General features: G+C 41.8%; 1 protein-coding gene and 1 pseudogene across 1 annotated transcript in view; both read left to right on the top strand.

Annotated features, from left to right (window-relative positions):
* Apbb1ip (amyloid beta precursor protein binding family B member 1 interacting protein) overlaps nt 1-19,504 on the top strand; it is an 89,303-nt gene that overhangs the window by 20,524 nt on the left and 49,275 nt on the right. The gene's annotated exons all lie outside the window — the stretch shown is intronic.
* LOC116883913 lies at nt 14,598-15,108 on the top strand (annotated as a pseudogene).

Below are 19,504 nucleotides of genomic sequence, written 5' to 3'. Positions count from 1 at the left end.
TAACATTTATGTTATAAGAAATTTTGTTTATTTTTGTAGTTCTCTGATATGGTTACATATATAAATGCTATTCATAATCCACCTCGAGTATAGATATGAATTTATGAGGCTTCTAAAAGATAATATTGTGAGATAGTATAAAAACAATTTATATGGAATTAAGTTGATCATAACAACAACAAAACAAAACAATTCAGAGAATAAAACAGTATGTTATTATTAATTTTTTGATGTTTACCATTTGTTAGTTTTATCATCAGGTACCTAAAGTTGCTATTTTTAATGTACTAAATTTTTACATAAACCAGCCATTTAATGTACAGTTTTAATAAATTATGACTGTGACGGTCGCTGAACACTGCACACACAGCAGAGCTGGCTTGTCTTAGCTCCCCGGTGACTGTAAAGTCCTCTTCAGAAAAACTTGAACAACAGCATCAACCCTTTCTATGGTCCCTCCAGGTGATTTGAACTTCCTAGTCAGGTTCCTGGTCAGAACCCAGCTGGGTGACCTTCACAGAGTCATATCCTGTCACTGTGTCATACTGCATTCTGCCCCAGGAGTCTATGACCTGATCAGTTTCCAAAGGATGGAACATAGACCTGCCCACACAAAATTTCTTAATGAGAGAAATGTCAAAGAAAAGGAAACCAAGTTCAAAGCCCTGAACTGTTATTGTCACAGTTATACTGTGAATAGGACTCTGTAAGAGTAAAGGAAGGAGACACTCCATCATCCTGTAGAAGACCAGCAAGTTGTAGCTTCAAAACTATACAGCTTGTGGTGATTATCATGCCTTTGGTCCCAGCACTCAGGAGGCAGAGACAGGGGGAATCTCTGAGTTCAAGGACACCTGATTCACATAGTGACTGCCAGGTTAACTAGAACAACACAGGGAGACTCTGTCTCAAAGGAAAAAAGTTCACGCAGTTCCCTGGCACAGGAACATAAGAGGTAAGAACAAGCCCAAATCCCAAGAACATAAGTTACAACCTGTGTACCTCTAAGTAATATGTGTGTGATGGTTTCTAACGCATCTTATGCCATTGAGACAACAAAGAGTCTAAGGGTGCCTTTTCCTTGCCATCAACATAAAACAGAAGCAAGTTTGGTTTGGGGTATAGTTTTTGGTTCTCAGTCTCTACATTCTGTATTCAAATTTCTGTCTGAAATTTTGCCATCTACACAGAACAGCAGTTCCTAATTTTGTGTGCAAGAGAGTCGCTTGGGATTATTAAAATGCAGGCTATTCAACCTCCTAGCCCAGAGTTTCTGGTTTAGTTTTTTTTTAGATAAAGTCCAAGATTTGCATTTCTAACAGGTCTGTATGATTTTGCTCCTGGCAGTTGGAGAACCCGCATTTTGAAAACCACGACTGTAGAGAAAATACAGAACCCAGCCCAAAGATTAGCTCTGGCCTCTTCATCTCGCTCACCCACATGGACTACAGATGCTTTCTGGTGCAGCCCTCATGAGATTTCTGTGCCATAAGTATAAAAGCAATGCCAATAATGAAACCCACTATCACCACTAGATAAGAATCGATACAACCAGCATTTAGTAAGAAATGTGACTGTAGACATAGTCTTTTATTTAGCTATTGTGAAACTCACTGAAACGGTTCCTTCCCATGGATGAAGAACCTGGAGTTGTGTTGAGGTGGTTTCTCAGCAATGCATAGTAAAACCCAGATAAACATGGTTGTTTCAGGATGTAAAGCATATCGATGACTGAACAGCTGTATAATCTACATATACCCCCAGGCTGCTGGTCTCAGCTCCTTACTCCAAGAGCACTGCCAATCCTTCCTCTCTGCTAGTACATCAGTGGCTTTTACGTTGCTGTGACCTAATACCTGACAGTACAGTTCAAGGGGGGAGAGGTTTATCTTGGCTCAGTCTCAGGACCTTTCAGTTCTTTATAGTGGTGACCATGCTGCAGTGCTAAGGATGCTCTCCTCGTCTCGGTCGAAGGGTCTGGTCTGCCTCGCGCCACTCAATGATCCCCTAAGTTGTGATCCTCTGATGGATCCACATATGACAATAAAAATGTACATAAAATAGGGGCTACCACAATGTACCCTGAAAAAGCTGACAAGACTATTTTGGGAAAATATATTATTCAATTTTTAAATTGTAATTAGAATGTGTGTGGGCAGGTAGCAATTCAATTCCTTTCCTGCTCCAAAATAACAGTGTTGTCAGCAGTATCTTCACAGAGAGAAAAATGGTATTTACTGAGAAACTCAAGAAAAAGAACTAAAGCCCTTTCTCACTGAGAGGCAGTGATGCAACCAGCGGTAGAACACCATGTGTTTAGTGTGCCCCCGGCCTGGGCTCAATATACAGAATGGGAACAAGGAAAAAAACAAACAAACAAAACAAAAGCCCCCAGCTGGGTTGCCTTTTCCCATGGCTTGTATCTCAGAAGAATATTTTAGATAAACTGGCTATGGTGGTATGAGTGAGAATGGCCTCCACCAGCTCATATGTTTGAATGCTTAGTCACGGGGGAGTGGAACTCTTTGAAAGGATTACAAGGGTTGGGGGGTGTGGCCCTGTTGGAAGTAGTGTGTCACTGGGGGTGGGCTTTAAGGTTTCAAAAGGCCATGGCTTCACACCCCCACCTCTGCCTGTGAATCTGGATGAAGCTCTCAGCTGCTGCTCCAGTGCCATGCTCCCCACCATGATAACAATGGACCAAATCTCTCAAACTTTAAGGAAGAGTCCCCAACTAAATGCTGCTTTATTTTTTGTTTTTTTCATTTTTAATGAGTTGCCTTGGTCATGGTGTCTCTTGACAGCAGTAGGCTAAGCCACCAACTGAGATAGAAAAGGCCTTTACAAGAAATACAAAGAAGTAACCACTACAACTGGTGACTGCATGGTCATAGCACCTGGCAGTGATCTTTACCAACAGCCGCACTCAGGGAGACTCTAGCGCCAGCTACAGGATGCCAAGTGAGACAAGCAGAAAATCCCTCTTCTCACACAAAGACAAGAAGTGGCTGATGGTTTCTGTTTTATCCTTAAACCACGTTTCACATCTTTCTGAAGAGGAAAACATCTGTCGGTCTTCACAGCATCTTGAAAGGAAAGACAAGCTGCACATTCCCAGCAATAGAACGAATGGACAGTGTACTCGTGTGAAAGATGCTTGGAGCCGTAAAATAACTGGGAAAAAAAATCTGAATGACAGGGAAGATAACATTTTACAGTTGCGGCTTCCTCAGAAAGGCACCTGGGTTAGTTCTATCTCCTCATTCACTTTTTAAAACTGGCCAGGGTTTGACACATGCTGAGCACACACTCTACTCTGCAGCTGAGCCGTATCTCTATTCCAGTTAGGGTTTTAGGTCTGGTTGGTTGGTTGGTTGATTTGCTGTTTTGGTTGTTTGGTTTTGGTCAACTTGACCCAAGCTAGAGTTATTTACGAAGAGTTAGAACTGAGAAGATGCCTCCATCAGATTGCCTGTGGGCTAGTTCGTGGGACTTTTTAAAATGGATAATTGATGTAGGAGGACCCAGCCCACTGTGGGTAGTGCTAGCCCTGGGCACTTGGTTTTAGGAGGCGTAAGTAAGGTCACTTAATGAGAGCCTGGGGAGCAAGCCAGTAAGCAGCATTCCTCCATAGCTTCTGCTTCCTTGAGTTCCTGCCTTGGCTTTCCTCAATAGACTATGACCCGTAATAGAGCAGCCACATTAACCCTTTCTTCTCTAAGTTGCTTTTAGTCATAATGTTTTATCATAGCACTAGAAACCTATGACATCTCCCACGTGATTCACTCTGGCAGATGTTCTCTTACCACCTTCAAGGAAGGTTGTCTGAGCACTTAGAATGACAGAAGAGTCATATGGAGAACGCTTAGCATTGTTATCAGATATGATTCCTTGATGTACATTATTTTTTTCCAGAGACAGGGAGTTTGCAGGAAATATTAGGAACCACTTGACACAGTTAACGGTATAGTAAAGATGAAGCATTCATGAGCTTCTTCTCGTTGGGAATCTAAAGATTCTCAATATCGGGAAGCTTCTACTTCTGCTTGCTTGTGTTCTCCCCAGTCCCCTCTGCCCCCTCATGTCTTCTCACATGATACACTATGCCACCACAGCCAGACCACAAGCCTGAGGCCAGAGCACACCAGGATACCAGCTGGATGTTCATTACCCAAGCTGAGCCAGGGTCTTCTTCTTTAGTGTCTGCCATGTGATTTGTAGACTTGTTAAAGAATGTCTTATACTTCCTATGTTTCTTATTTGACTAACCAGAAAGGTTTGTTTCACTGTTGAATTACATATTGCTAGACGTCTGCTTTTTCTTAACATCAATCAGAAGCATTGGCTATGCAGGCATCATTCCATCATGGATAAACCTGCCAACCTCTGTTGAGAATGAAAATTACTTTCTGAGTGTTTTGGGAATGTCTGCTGCTTTGATGGGCTGGTCTGTAAACAGCAGTCTTTCCTGAATGATATCTTTGCATTTTAGCAGCACATCCTTGTGAGTCTTAATGAAGAGCTTTTGAAGTGATGGTTTTGAATCCACATTTAAACCGTGTATTATCGTACTGTAGCTGGGGTTTTGTAAGTTTCTCTCAATGGCTCTCCTAATGGCTGGGTTGTCAGCCTGTGGCACTACTGTGAAAGCATAGACTCTATAGGAGGCACAGTCTTGTGGGAATAAGTTAGGGTACTCGGGTATGTCCTGAAAGTGGATTCTGGAACCCTGCATTTTGAGCTTTGTCTACTTCCTGGATATCAGATACAGATTGAGCTTCCTCAATCATGTGCTTCTGTTATGGTGTACTATGCAACCACAGGACCAGGCATTCATGGATTGACATACCTGACACTGTGTGCCAAATGATCCCGGGTCTTCATTAAGTTGATTGTCTCTGGTATGCTTTTTCACAGCAACAAAAAGCTGATTCACACATTACTAATGCAAATCTGATAAATAGGTTAGATGGTACATATCTATTCTGATCCACTTGGGGAAAATTTCATTGTAGGTAACTCCTACTGGTGACTAACTGTTCATATTCACATGAGTCTTCCTGATTTTCAGCAGTACTATAATATGACAATGGGTAGGAGAGATAGCTCAGTGGAAAAGGCTCTTGCCACACCAGCCTGACAATCTGAGTTTCATCCCTGAAGCCCACATAAAGGTGGAAGGAGAGAAATGATGCCATGAAGTTGTCCTTTGGCCCCAAAACTCAAATCTGTATGGAATATTCCCATACACACACACACACACACACACACACACACACACACACACACACACACCTGCCATGAGTCATCATCTACACACTTATCTTCCGGAGACTGTAGGAGTGATTGAATGACAGCTCATCCAACCACATGTAAGCTGGTTGATCTTAGACATATCACTCAGACTTCTGACCACACGTTCTTCCTATATGAAAATGAGAATTTCTGAATCTCACCTGGTTTTAACAAGAACTAGATAAAATAATTTACAGTGCCCAAGCGAGATTTTTTTTTTCTTTACATCTACCTGCCTCTAGTTATCCGTCTATCCCTCTTCCTCTCTGGTTGCTTTTACTTGACTTGGTTCTTTTTTCTCTAAAAAATTTTATTTTGAAAATCTAAACTTGCAACAAATATGAACAATGAAAGGCCCATACGTCCTTCACCTAACATCATTCATTGCTTACTCTTCTCTATTTCCACCGTCTGTCGCTGAAGAACAGAAGCGTTCTCTTACATGACGCAACACCACACTGCAGTAGCCACGTACAAACACCACAGTACAATAATCATACTCCTTTTCTAATATATAATCTATATTCACTTTCCATTATCTTAATAACTTTTTTGTTATTTGAAAAGTTGAGACATTTTCCCCCAACACTCAGGAAACTGAAGCGAGAGGATCAAAACCAGCCCAGGCTACATAATGTCTAAAAAGGAATATTAAACGTGCAGACCAGAAGTTTATTTGGCAGAATGTCCCTCAAATTGGATTTATCTGTGTGATTGCTCTGATTCCAAAGAGTTCTGTAGGGGAAATGCTGCATCCTCATGTCAACTGGTAGCGAATACACATCGCATTGTCCCATCACTGGTGATGAGAAATTGGACATCTGGTTAATCCAAGAGAAGCCTCTTTGGGGTTTTCCTCATTTTAAAATACCTGCTTTGTAGGCGTCGAGTAATACATGTGACATGGCTTTCTCAATCCGCTGAACTTTGAAGGGTCTCATTCAAACATTTCAATTCTCACCTCTCTTAGAGCGTGACCTGGCGAAGTGACAGTCATTTGAATAGCTCGTCATTTAACAGCTATTTACTCGGCTGATGCCGTAATCCATATTGTTGTATTTACTGCGACGGTGATAACAGTAAACAAAAGCAGTGAAACCCACACTGGGCTTACATTCTGGAGGTAGGGGGGACTGTACACAGGAGTGAGGGGTGGGAAGGGTGGAGGGATATTAGAAAAGAGCTGATTCGAGCCAGGTCTGGGAAGGTCTGTGTAATGAAAGATGGCTTGGTGGTTTAACAATGGCCTAAAGGCAATGAGAAGATTGTTTAGATGAGTGTGGAACAGATGTTCTAGATACACAGCAAAGCTCGAGAACAGCACATGTTTACAATGTTCCAGAACAGCTGGGCAGCCGAGATAAAAATCTGTGAGGTAAAGGGGCAGGGTGGTGCTGACTAGATCCTTAGAGCTGTGGAAGAGACTAGTATAACCTAACACCACTCTGGAGCTGACAGCTGTTACCACCCAAGGAGTCAGCAGGAGAGCCTGGGGTTTGGGGAGGGAGGTGAGTGTACCCTGAGGCCAGAGACACTAAGAGGCCAGGAAGGATTGAGGGGTGAGCATTGGAGGAGGCTGGAAAGAGAGGCTGCTCAGCTTAGCCAGAATGAAGTTGGGATCCCTGCAATGTGAAACCTATACAATGTTAGAGGCTGTCTTCTGAAAAACATAAAGCAAAAATTATGGATGAGAAATAAAGAACCAAAATAAATAGAATCTGTGTTGTATTTCAGTGATACTTAACATATGCAGGGTCCTGCATCCCATCTCCAGCACGCACACACATACAGACACACAGACACCACACACATACTGACACTCATACAGACACACACACACCACACATACACAGACACACCACACACACACATACACACACACACACTACACAGAGACACATACATACCATACATACAGAGACATATACATATGTACAAAGACATAGACACGGCAATACACACAAATACATACATACACACAACACAGGCACACACACAAAAAGATACATACACACACACATGAAGACACCACACAAACATATACACACACACTACACACACACACAAACATACACACACATACAAACAAAAACACACACATACCATACAGACACAGACACACATACATACACACATGAAGACACCACACATACATACACACAGAAACACACACACACCACACAGACACACACCACACACAGAAACACATATGCATACCACACACACACACAAAGATGCATACACTCCACACACACAAACACATATACACACACACACAAACCACACATGTAAATATTTATTTTTGATCAAGAAGGAACTCATAACACCATTTTGCATGAAAAACACAGTATCAAATAATTTTTAATTTTTATTACTAATCAGCTCCTTGACACGTGTTTACAGCCTTCTTAGCTGCATGGCCTCTTTGGAGGAGGATGGGTTTGAACTACAGGTTTAGTAAAGGTAATGGGTGATTTAACTGTTCCTCTAATTTAGATGCTCAGTTCTTTTGTTTGGGGTTTTGTTGCTGTTGTTGGCTTGGCTTGGTTTGGTTTTGGATTTTCTGGTTTGTTTTTTAATTTGTTTGTTTGGTTGGTTTTTGAGATGAGACCATTTATTGTAGTACAAACTGGTCTCAAACTCCTTATGCTCCCGAAGGCTGATTTCAAACTCAGTCATCCACTTGCCTCACCCTTGTAAGGTTTAAGATTAATAGTATATGTCACATGCCTGGTGCCATACTAATTTTAAGGATAGTTCAGTAAAAGGATGTTTTAACCCCACTGTGCTCCACAGAGAGGCCCCACTTTTAACTTCCTGTGTGGTTTCTTATTCTGCCAACCCTTCTTACCGAGGGGTAAGCCGTGAGAGAACCACAGCCCTCGTTCTCACTACACATGGCCGAGTACACACCACTCACAGGGCCAGGGCAGTTGGGCTGGAACCACAAAGGCTTCAGTTCCCAGTCCTCCCAACTCTGGGAACAAAATGAGTGATGAAGCCTGAATCAAGATGACTCCACAAAGCGTTGTCCCCAGCTCTCCTCCCTAGCACAGAAGATGGAGTCAAAAGCCCATGACATTCATCATAGGGAAGCTACTGCTGAAATCTTGGTAACATGGAGATAGGAAAGCAGCCCTAAGCCTCACTCCAAGCTTAAGGAAGAAGATCAGGCTAATCTCCCAGAGAGAGAACAGTGATCCACACTGTTCTTTGCACCTTCAGAAGAGGGCACATGTTTCTTTGAAAACTACTTTTTCTTCATGATGGGTTGACTTTATAGATCTTGAACCCTCAGATACAGAGGGATGACCCACAACGTTAAGTGCTGTGTCAGATGATGGAACTGTCACACGTAGCCGTGTGAGGATCATTGGTAATCCTGACCCAAAGAGTAGGTGGCATAACAGGAACAAAAGTCAAAGCTGGGGTACATTCAGAGGGCAACAGACACAGTGTGAACCAGTGAATGAACTTGACTAGCCCCAGGGGTTTTGTTTATTGAACACCAATATGTCTAGTTTATCTACAAAGACAAGCAATAAATATTTGCTGGGTTTGTTCTTCAAAAAATTCTGAACTATGTTACAATTTTGTTTTATGTCACAAGAGATTCTGATTTAGAACAGTTCCCCATTCCTTATATAGACATTCAAAATGAAATAAAGGGAGAATTTACAAAACATCCCAAGTGGGCTGGAGAGATGGCTAAGAGCACTGTCTGCTCTTCCAGAGGTCCTGAGTTCAAATCCCACCAACCACATGGTGGCTCACAACCATCTGTAATGAGATATGATGCCCTCTTTTGTAGTGTCTGAAGACAGCTATAGTGTACTTATATCTAATAAATAAATAAATAATTTTTTTTAAATCCCAAGATTTTGAAAGCTCTTTTCACACCTTGTATGTCCGACTGAAATGACTCCGCTACTTGTCTCCCAGAGATCTAGAAATGCCCTTTGGATGGGAGGATGGCAGAGTGTGGTACTCCTATGACCTGGCCTGTTCTCCCTGTGCTCCTTGATGCTTCCCTTCTGAGTTGTGTTCAAGTACTTAGAGTCTGATTGAGCCATCTTTCTTTTTGCCACTGGGGAGCTTGATCCCGCTGAGTGCCTAACTCTGTTCACTCCTCCTCTCACATTCACACAGAAGACACTTGGAAGTCAAGCTCCTGGACCTGATGGTTCAGAGCTGTAGTCTAACACTGAGGTTGATTGACAGGAGGAGTTTGGATTTGAGGTCAGCCTGAGTTACATAACCAGACCAGCTGAAGAATGAATGAATGAATGAATGAATGAATGAATGAATGAATGAATGAATGGGTGTGTGCAATCATGTGTACATATCCTCGTAAAACTGTGGTAGCCCATCTCATTGTTTGGGGTGTGTGTGTGTGTCTCTGTGTATGTGTGTGCGTCTGTATGTGTGTGCGCACGCGCGCGCACGCACGCATGCAGATACACGTACATACCAACTTCTTGGGCTTAAAAGCAGCCTGTCAGTGTTACAGTTACTGAACGAAGTCGTGCCATTCTCGAGTGACTTTCTTTTACAATTGTTCTGTCATCTCACTGTCTCATGACATAATTGTGTTGTGTTGGACATTGGTACATGACCACACACAGAAGTACAAATGCAGTGTCCACATGAGTTTCCCCTGTGACAAATGTGCTTAGTCTATGTCGTCTGATGACCACAGTGGCTGTCCAGCAATCTCAGAGCTGGTTTTCACTAATCTCAAGCACACTGTGCGAAAGCAGGCCAAACAACTCCCCTGAGTTCCTTTGTCTTAGTTCTTTGTCAAGCGGTATTAGTTTGTCTTCTCTGTTACGTTAGAGAACCTCTGCTTCCTGTTTCCTGTTACCTTGGCTTCCTCCCCTGCCCCTAAACATTGCAGCAACCTTAAACCACGTGCTGTGCTATTCTGTGAACCACTTCCTCTTCGGGAGGAGCTTTCATTACGTTTAGGAAAAAAAAAATTATGCTGAAAAGAATTAGGTCAAGCTCAACAGTGTAAGTTGTTTTCCAAGCGCATTATAAAGCAACAATTTCACGGCTTCTGCAGATTGTGTGCTTGGCTGGATTCTGTGCCTTGTACTTCCCACCAAGTGTGACACCAGCCAAGTGCAACACCAGCTAAGTGTGACAGGGACTGATTTTTTTTTTTTTCTTTTTGAGAATAGGTTTCACTATGTGGCTGAGACTGACTGGAACTGGCTAAGTAGCTCAGGCTGCCCTCAGGCGTGTAAATCCTTTGCACCCATTTCCTCTGCACCATACTGAATTTCATGGAGTTAGTTTCAAAAAATGTTTTCTTCCTGTCATCCGCCCTTGGCGTGTTTAGACGTTCCTTGAAAAGCTATTATCAGCTGTCTATTTTTAAGACTTAGAAATAATAAAAAAAAGAAAGAAAATTGCTGCTAAGAGAGCCTCAGAATTTTAAATTTTGTTTCTCATTAATTTAATTATATTTCATCTCTGACAAGCTGATTATAGACTCCAAACACTGCTCACCTGTAATGTAAAAAAAACAATCTAACTATGTTCATCTTTTTTACCATCTTCGAAATGCAAAGGTGGCCTGTAAATTTGTTCTAAATACTTAACCTTTGCTGTAGGCCCAGGATAATTGCCGTTACAGAAACCCACACAGGAAGTCTTACGAGGGTTAAGCCTCTAACCGTGTAATGTGTATTCGTTGACTGTTCGGCCTTGCTTAAACACTGGGTACCTCAGTTTGCTCTTTTGTAAAGTGAAGATTTATTTCTTGCACTTTATGTTATGAATGCTTTGCCTATATGTATAATTTTGTACCATACGTGTGCTTGGTGCCCAAGAAAATCAGAAGAAGGCACCAGGTCCCCAGGAACTGGAGTTACAGATGGTTGTGAGCAACCGTGGAGGTGCTGGGACTCGAATCTAGCAACAGGTGCTCCAAACCACTGAAGAATCTTTTCAACTCAAAGCTGCTTCATTCTTTTCAAAGTAAGATATGTATGTCCATGGAGTAAAAATGAGTTAGATATAGTATGTGAACAATTAAGGTATGCTTTTTTTCCTCTCTCCTTTTCTCTTCTTTGTTGTTTGTGTTGTTTGCTTTTGTTGCTGCTTTGTACTTTTCAGACAAGGTCTCGCTAAGTAGACTCAGACTGGCTTTGACGTTTTCTTTCTGCCTCCTGAATACTGGAATTAGAAGTACAAACCTCTGTACAAAGCCTGTGTGCTTGTTCTTTCATGGCAGTGGAGGCAAGGTATAACCACAGAGCTCAAGCTGGTCTACAATTGCCTGCCTGAATGCTGTGACAGTAGCCTGTTTTATTTATTAAACGACAGTTGAGTAATCTATTACTTGTAAAGCTGATTGGCTGGGGGGTGGCTTAAAAAATAGTTAAACCCCTTGGCAGTGCCAGTCAAGTTGCCTGGTGACTGACGGAGCTCCTCTCAAAGCAACTAAGCCCTTGCCTTTAAAGCAAGCCTTCAGCTGTGACAGCAGCTAAAAGCAGGCATTTCTGGGCCTGGCTCGGTGGTTGAGAGTGCTTCCTGCTCTTTATGAGAACTCGTTCATAACTGCAACAGAGGATCTATCATCCTCTTCTGGTACATGCACACATGTGACAAACATCTACACAAACACATCATTTTAAAAAAAAATGCACTTTTTTTTTTTAACTGCTTAAAGCCAACTTTCTGTTCAATTGACCTGACAGTCAGAGGAAAGATGAGATTTGTCAAGCTCTAAGGATCATCCAGCCCTGCCATGTTACATGTATGATGTGGCACCACAGGAACCATGTAGGTAGTCAAGCGACAGGGAGCTTTGGTGTAGCTTATGAACTGGATGCTAGCCTACGTCTTCCGGTCTGGTGGTTAATCAGCAGGGCATTTTGGGAGACATCAGTCGTAAGCTCTGATCCTTAGTAACCACTCCCTAGCATTTTTAGTTCCCAGTAATCTGAACACTTCCAAGATGGTAACCAAGCGAGCCTGGTGCTGTTATGTCAAAGGCTGTGACTGCGGGCTTATGGCAGGACTATATGGAATCTTATAGAAATGCCACAGCAACTCTGTGAGACATACACTATTACTCCTCAGTTTGCAGACAAGGGAACCGAGGCACCGGGAGGTTAGTACCTTCTCAAGGGGTCGCTGAGACCGGAATTGACTGTATACTGAGGACAATGGATAATGTCCAGTGGTTGTATTGACACCATTGAACAGTTAACATGAAAGCTAGATTTTGAATAAATAGAACCTTATGAAGCATAAGACAGAGGATATTATTTATAGGGAATGTATACACAGAGACAAAAAGAGTGGTACAAAGTCTACTCATGGGGCATCAAGGGTCCTGCATAGCAAGACCTGAGCCTTAAAAGTGGGTAGAAGTTCCTGAAAGGTTCTGAAGACACGGCGGGCACAGAACTCCTCCACTCCATTATGCTCAGCCATGGAAGGTATTTAAGCAGGAAAGTAACAAGTTCACGACTGTGTTTGAATTCAGTGCCTATGCTGTCAGTGCGAACAGAAAGTCAGGGTGACTGGACGCTGGAGGAGCAGATAGATGAAGCTTTCAGCTATGGCCAAGCAGTAAGAATGAGAGGAGAAACCATTTACCTTACCGGAAAACCCAACAGGATTTTCTGACTCACCGGGTGGGAAACAGAAGAGGAAAGGGCCATACGGACGTCTAACTCAGACTAGTGAGTGACAAATGGTCACTCACCAAACCTGGGGTGTTGAGGGTTGCAGAAGAAGAAATGGTGAGTGGAAGCCATTTGCATGGGAATGCCTGAGGGCCTTTAAACTGGCTTTGATGGGCGGGTAGGATAATGGCTGCCCTGAGTTGATTCAAAACCATGGCTCTATTTACTAAGTAAAAAACAGTGAAGACTACATTCAAATGGAGTTAAAAGTGTGAGGTTAATCTAAGTATATGTCCTGTTAGACATATAACATAGTGCTTGGATCTTCAAATATACATGACTCAAGTTTATTTATGTAGAAAAAAGGAAGTTTTGGTGTCAATACCTAAAGCCTGAATTTGAACCTGAGGAGGTATTTGAGGATTAGGGCAATTCCGTTGGCACTGGGAACCCTACTTTCTCCAGGAGAGAACAGTATAATATCTCTGATAAAGTACCATTCCAATTTTCCTTTAACCAACAATGTGATATTCTTCCCAAGGCACAAAAAGAACCCAGAAGTGACATACTCATGAAAAGATTTTTTGACTCCACCCAGTCATGGTGTGAACATGGCTTGTTTTGCAACGCTGTGCCTCATTTCAACAGCTCCTCCACCCCAGCTGTTGGCTGCGAACCCCAATAACACGTTCAGCCTCATGGATGGGCGTTCTCTCTTTTGACCTTTGGAAAGTACCATACACAGCCTCGTGTCCTCATACTTGTGTGCATGTGTAATATGTGAACTATCTGTGGCTCTTATCCATCCATTCTAGAAAAGGCTTTCTTGAAGGAAAAACAAATCGTGTAAGGTGACTGAATTTACAGACTAACAAAACCTTATGCTTAAAAGAGAAAAAAAAAAAAAGCTCTTAAAGCCACGAAGGCTCTACTAGACTAAAATGTTAGCACTTAGCCGACTGAGGCAGAAAGATCCCAAGTTCAAGACTAGGCAGACAACACAGTAATACTCTTGTACTCTTGAATCCGGTGTCTGAAAATTGCATTTTTACATTTAAAATGCAAGAGGTTTTAAATGTAACTTGTCAGACATTGTATTTACAACTGTATATTTCCAGAAGAATTTTCATGAGGACATCTTCAGAGAAGCCACATAGAGACGGTGGTGGGGGCAGGGGGAGAGCAAGGGAAGGTCAGGAATGGGGGGGGGTCACAGGAATGTGCTGTTGGTCTGAGTTATTTCCATCTTGGCTGAGTAACTCGCTCTGTCTCATCCATTACCCAGTGTGCATCAGTAATGTACGCTGACTGAGACCTCAGAGTCTCAGGCTCAGGGGAGGGGAGGGGGAGGGGAGGGGAATTGCTGAGTCACAGATGTCACATTGCTTCAGTTTACTGCTTTTCCCAGCCACTGATTTAAGAGAGCACACGGGTGGTGGATCCTTACTACCTATACCACTTTTGTTTCCTATGAGTTCACTGTAATGTATATTGGTGGCTTATACTGACAGCCAATAAATATACTTTATACTCTCCGAATAGATTGCGTTGTCTCATTAAAGCAATATTTTGAGGTTGGTAATACTTTGTCAGAAGGATTCCTTTATTTCTCACATTGCTATACCGCATAAGACTCTAACAAAATAGCTTTTCGCCAAGATGGCGCCGAAAGCGAAGAAGGAAGCCCCTGCCCCTCTCAAAGCCGAAGCCAAAGTCTTGAAAGCTAAGAAGGCGGTGCTGAAAGGCGTCCACAGCCACAAAAAGAGGAAGATCCGATTGTCACCCACTTTCCGGCGGCCCAAGACCCTGCGGCTCCGGAGGCAGACAAATGTCCTCGAGAGAGTGCACCCAGGAGAAACAAGCTTGACCACTCTGCTACCATCCAATTCCCACTGACCACCGAGTCGGCCATGAAGAAAATAGAGGACAACAGCACGCGTGTGTTCATTGCGGATGTCAAGGCCAACAAGCACCGGATCAAACAGGCCGTGAAGAAACTCTATGACATGGATGTGGCCAAAGTCAATACCCTGATACGGCCTGACTGGGAGAAGGGTATGTTCGCTTGGCTCCTGACTATGACGCTCTAGATGCTGCCAACAAGATTGGGATCATCCAAAGTGAGTCCAGATGGTTAATTCTAAATATATACTTTTATTTCCACCATTAAAAAAAAGACTCTAATAAAATAACTTTACACGAGCAATTGCATAATTTTATTATTTATTCTGCTAATTTTTCCTCATTAAAGTAATGAATGAAAAATTCATTCTAAGATTTTTGAATAGCATTTTATTTTACAGACAATGTGTAAAAACATAAATATTTTACTCACCTACATATTTTCCTCCATTTTGTAAGAAATTTGAAAAGCAGAGTGTATTAGTATAATTTTTGTTGCTGTAACAAAATATCCGAGTCTGAGTACTTCAGAAAGAAAGGACATACCTTAGCTGACTGTCTGTAGCAAGGATGCTAAAGCCCGAGATTACTGCTGAGAATAATTTGAAGAGATTAGACACTGCAGGGTGGATATTTGGAGAGTATTCACAGATTCACACACACCAGAATAAAGAAGGTTTGTGTAGTATTATATCTTCTAATCCTGTCCTGGGAGGCAAATGTTGGCTTACAGAGAGTTTTTGCAATGTGGTTAGTGCCGGATGCATAGTGCTGTTACAGTCTTCTTCCGTAAACTGGGGTGGCTTTTAAAAGTCACTTGAGTTGTTTTTCAGAAAACAATCCACGGGTAGAGCAGAAGTACACTTTATACGTAATTATTATAAAGAGGCAGAAATTGATTAAAGCCAAGAAAAACAAAGCTGTTACTACTTAAATATTAAATTGAAATCGTTTATAAGGTAAACTGTAAGTTTTCAAAATAAATTGTTCTGCCTTGGCCTGGCAATTTCAGCAAATGATTTATTATTAAACAAACCATAGATAATAGGATTGTAATTATGGTTTTAAGACTCTCACTGTTGCTGGGCACGGTGGTATATGTCTCTAGGCCCAGCTTTCAGGAGAGGCAGACAGATCTGAGTTTGAAGTTACCCTGGTCTATATAATGAGTACCAAGCCAGCCAGGGATACATAAGTAAGACTTTGTGTCAAATGTTTTTGATGTTGTTGTTTTGTTTTGTTTTGTTTTTTAAGTCTTGGCGTTTTAGACCTGCATGGTAGAAACTGTGTATGAGAAAGCCAAAAGAAAATTTGATATGCTATAAGCTAATCAAAAGAGTAAGAAAAAAATCTTTTAGAAGAGTTTGAATGCAGGTATCCTGTGCCAATAGATAAAGCTATTCCAAAAAGCCTTAAAGATTTCTTTTGTGTGTGTGTGTGTGTGTGTGTGTGTGTGTGTGTGTGTGTGTGTGTGCATTTGCGTGTGTACACATGTGTGTATGCAGGGGAGAGATATGTCATCTGAGTATAGGTACCCAGGGAGGTTAGAGCTATTAGGCCTTCCAGAGCCAGAGATAGGCAGGAGTGCTTAGAAGAGAACCCAGGTCCTTTGCAAGAGTACTACTCTTAACTACTTAGCCATACTCCACCCTGAAGCCATAGATTACTAAAGAAAAAAATGTCAGTGTCCAGGTGGACTACATTCTTAGGAGTTGTTGGTCAGGGAAGCTCCTGAGGCCAAATAATACAAGCAATTGCTACTGCTCTTAGCTGCCCAGAAATCTTGATGGAAAGATCGCAGTACTGAATACTTCACATATTATAGTCGCTGTGTATAGAGAACTCCAGCTAGAACTCGACTAGATGTTTCCTAGCTGCTGACTAATTGTCATAGCACCAGAAGTGTCATACAGACTACTGAGAAAGGGTGGTCATTGACAGGCCTGCTCAGCTGTGGACCCTGTGTGTAGCAATCCTGCTTGGCCAGGCAAGATGAGCCCATTCATGCAATAATGACAAGTCTGCTATGGGATAACCAACTGTTACTTTCTATTGCTGGGAATCCCATAACTAAGGCAACTTTTAAAAGAAAGTATTTAATTGGGAGCTTGCTTACAGCTTCAGAGGGGGAGTCTGCGGCCATCAGGGAAGGGAGCATGGCAGTAGGCAGGCATAGCAATGCAGTGGTAGCTGAGAGCTTACATGTTCAGGTGACAACCACAAGACAGAGAGAGACAGAAAAACATGTGTGCCACCACGCATGTATGCACAAGGAAGGAGAGAGAGAGAGAGAGAGAGAGAGAGAGAGAGAGAGAGAGAGAGAGAGAGAGAGAGAGAGAGAGAGAACACTAACTAGAGTGATAGAGTAACAGGAGCTTTGCTCCTAATCCTTCCCAAACAGTTCCGGTTGGGGACCAAGCGTTCAAACATTCAAACATATAAGCCTATGGGGGCCATTCTCCTTCCAACCACCACACAACTGCTTTCTGACTGGACTTGATGCCTGCTCTATAGGAGGAAATTCTGCTAACACCAACCTGAGCAAAATTTCATGGCTGGGAAGATCATAAACCCACTGTGGTTGTTTTGCCAAATAGACAGGACATGCCCATCAAATTGCCTTCAAATTAATTTTGTGTCAGCTTTGGTCAAATGTGTTTCTTTATTCGGTGGTCAGCAGTTACTCAGAAGATTAACAACAGGTCAAGATACTGAGAATAAATGGCTGTTGAGTGCCCAGCCATAAATGAGACATTTATATTGCCTTCTCCAAGACTCTGGAAACTAGTGCAGTAAGGAGCAGAAAAAGTGTAAAAGCTGGAAGGAAGTGTGGGATTGGTGGGAACACTGACCAAGCATTTAGTGGCTCATACACCCTTGAACTCTTAGTAGCTGTGATTAACTGCAGATGAACTTCACAAAATTGAACCTGTCGATATATTGCAGTAGAAGTGGGAAGGCTTCATGGGACCCATTTTCCCAAGATGACTTGCACACAGTTAGTTGTTAATAAGGAGGTTACCAGGAGCAATACCATACATACATGGGTATGTTCCTATAAGCAGCATTAATGAAATTCACTGGGTCACACATATATATACCAAGAAATGATTTTAAAAAGTAAAAGAGAGCTATTTATGGAGAGGAAAGAGATTAGCAAGATTGAGAGGGGGACTTGAGTGGATAACAGGGACAGGATATGATCAAAATACAGTGAGAAGTTCATGTATAAAAATAATGAGACCTACTATTGTGTATAATTCATATATTCTACTGAAAGAATTTAAAAATCCTACTCTTTTAAACCTGACCTGCATATTAACGTACATGTGGAAAAAAAAAGAGTATTGTTTAAAAAAATCAATTGAAATAATTATATATATTTAAATTTAAATATTGGTCATATTGATCATTGTGAAAGCCAAATAATAAGTGCATAGCAATCATTGTGTACTCATATAACATCATTTCTCTGCATATATTCATGTGTCCATATGAAAACAGAAGCACATATGTACCTGTGCTCAAATATTGTTGGCTCAAGCACAGTCATCCTTCAATGCCTGCGGGATGGTTCCAGAAATGCATATGAATTCCCAAATCCAAGGATACTCAAGTACTTTGAACTTCATATACCCATCTTCCTGTATTCTTAGTTATGTAGGTCACTGATAATACCACAGCCACCTGTCAGCCAGCAGCGGAGATACGCTTTGAGCAATGCGTGTTTAGGTATGTTTGGTTGTTGGGAGCTCATAGAGTAGACCTACACAAACTAAAATGGCTGCACCACCACCCAGAAATATGCCCCAAAGACCATAGTGGTTAGCGCAGTCTGTCCTTGACAAAATAATGGCGAGTTGTTGAACAGTGCATGATTATGGATGCTGTAAGGGAATTTTACCAAGAGAAAGTCTTGACGTGTTGAGTGCAGGGTTTTTTCTAAGTGTTTTTGCTTAGTGGGAACAAGACTGGATTCACAGTCCTGATCGAATACACACTGATCCTCTACGCACACCAGACTGTTGCTGTGCGATTGACATTGGTCTTGGAATGTCACATAGTGTTTAGAACCCTTAGGAATGGTCTTGGGGGAATCCTCCATTTCACATGTAACACACTTTATTCCCTTTGCCACATACTACAGGCTACCAAGCAGTCCTTGAAGAATGAATATTCTTATCTCCTCATTTCTCCATTCGGCCTTGCCAAAAACTGTTAGGAAGGAGAGCAGCTGCTTGTCCCTTCCAAAGCACCTTCCTACATTTTGTCATAACCTAACACTTCCCTTTCTTGGACAATTGTTTCATTTGGTTTAGGGGACTAAAGAAGTTTATGATGAAAAATATCCTTCATTTCTGCTCTTTTTGCTTTACCCTGGGACTTCCGCGTACTTACAGACAAATGTACCAAAGCTGTTGTTATTTCACAGATATATTTATAATTAGAGGACCATTTGGTAAATACATTTAATCACAGGTATTTTGAAATGCAGTCACATTTTAGTGTGTTTTTAAATGGATGTAAATCTTTACATTCCTCTGACCTTATTGTATGGTATCTTAGTAGCTCTGTCATCACAGGGACCAACGACGTAACAAAAACAAATTCAAAAGGAGGGAAGATATTATTTTGACTCTTGATTTCAGAAACATTAATCCAGT

Source organism: Rattus rattus, chromosome 14 (genome assembly GCF_011064425.1).
Source record: "Rattus rattus isolate New Zealand chromosome 14, Rrattus_CSIRO_v1, whole genome shotgun sequence".
NCBI lineage: Eukaryota > Metazoa > Chordata > Mammalia > Rodentia > Muridae > Rattus > Rattus rattus.
Note: the sequence above shows the minus strand (reverse complement) of the source record. Positions and strands in the feature narration are given on the sequence as shown.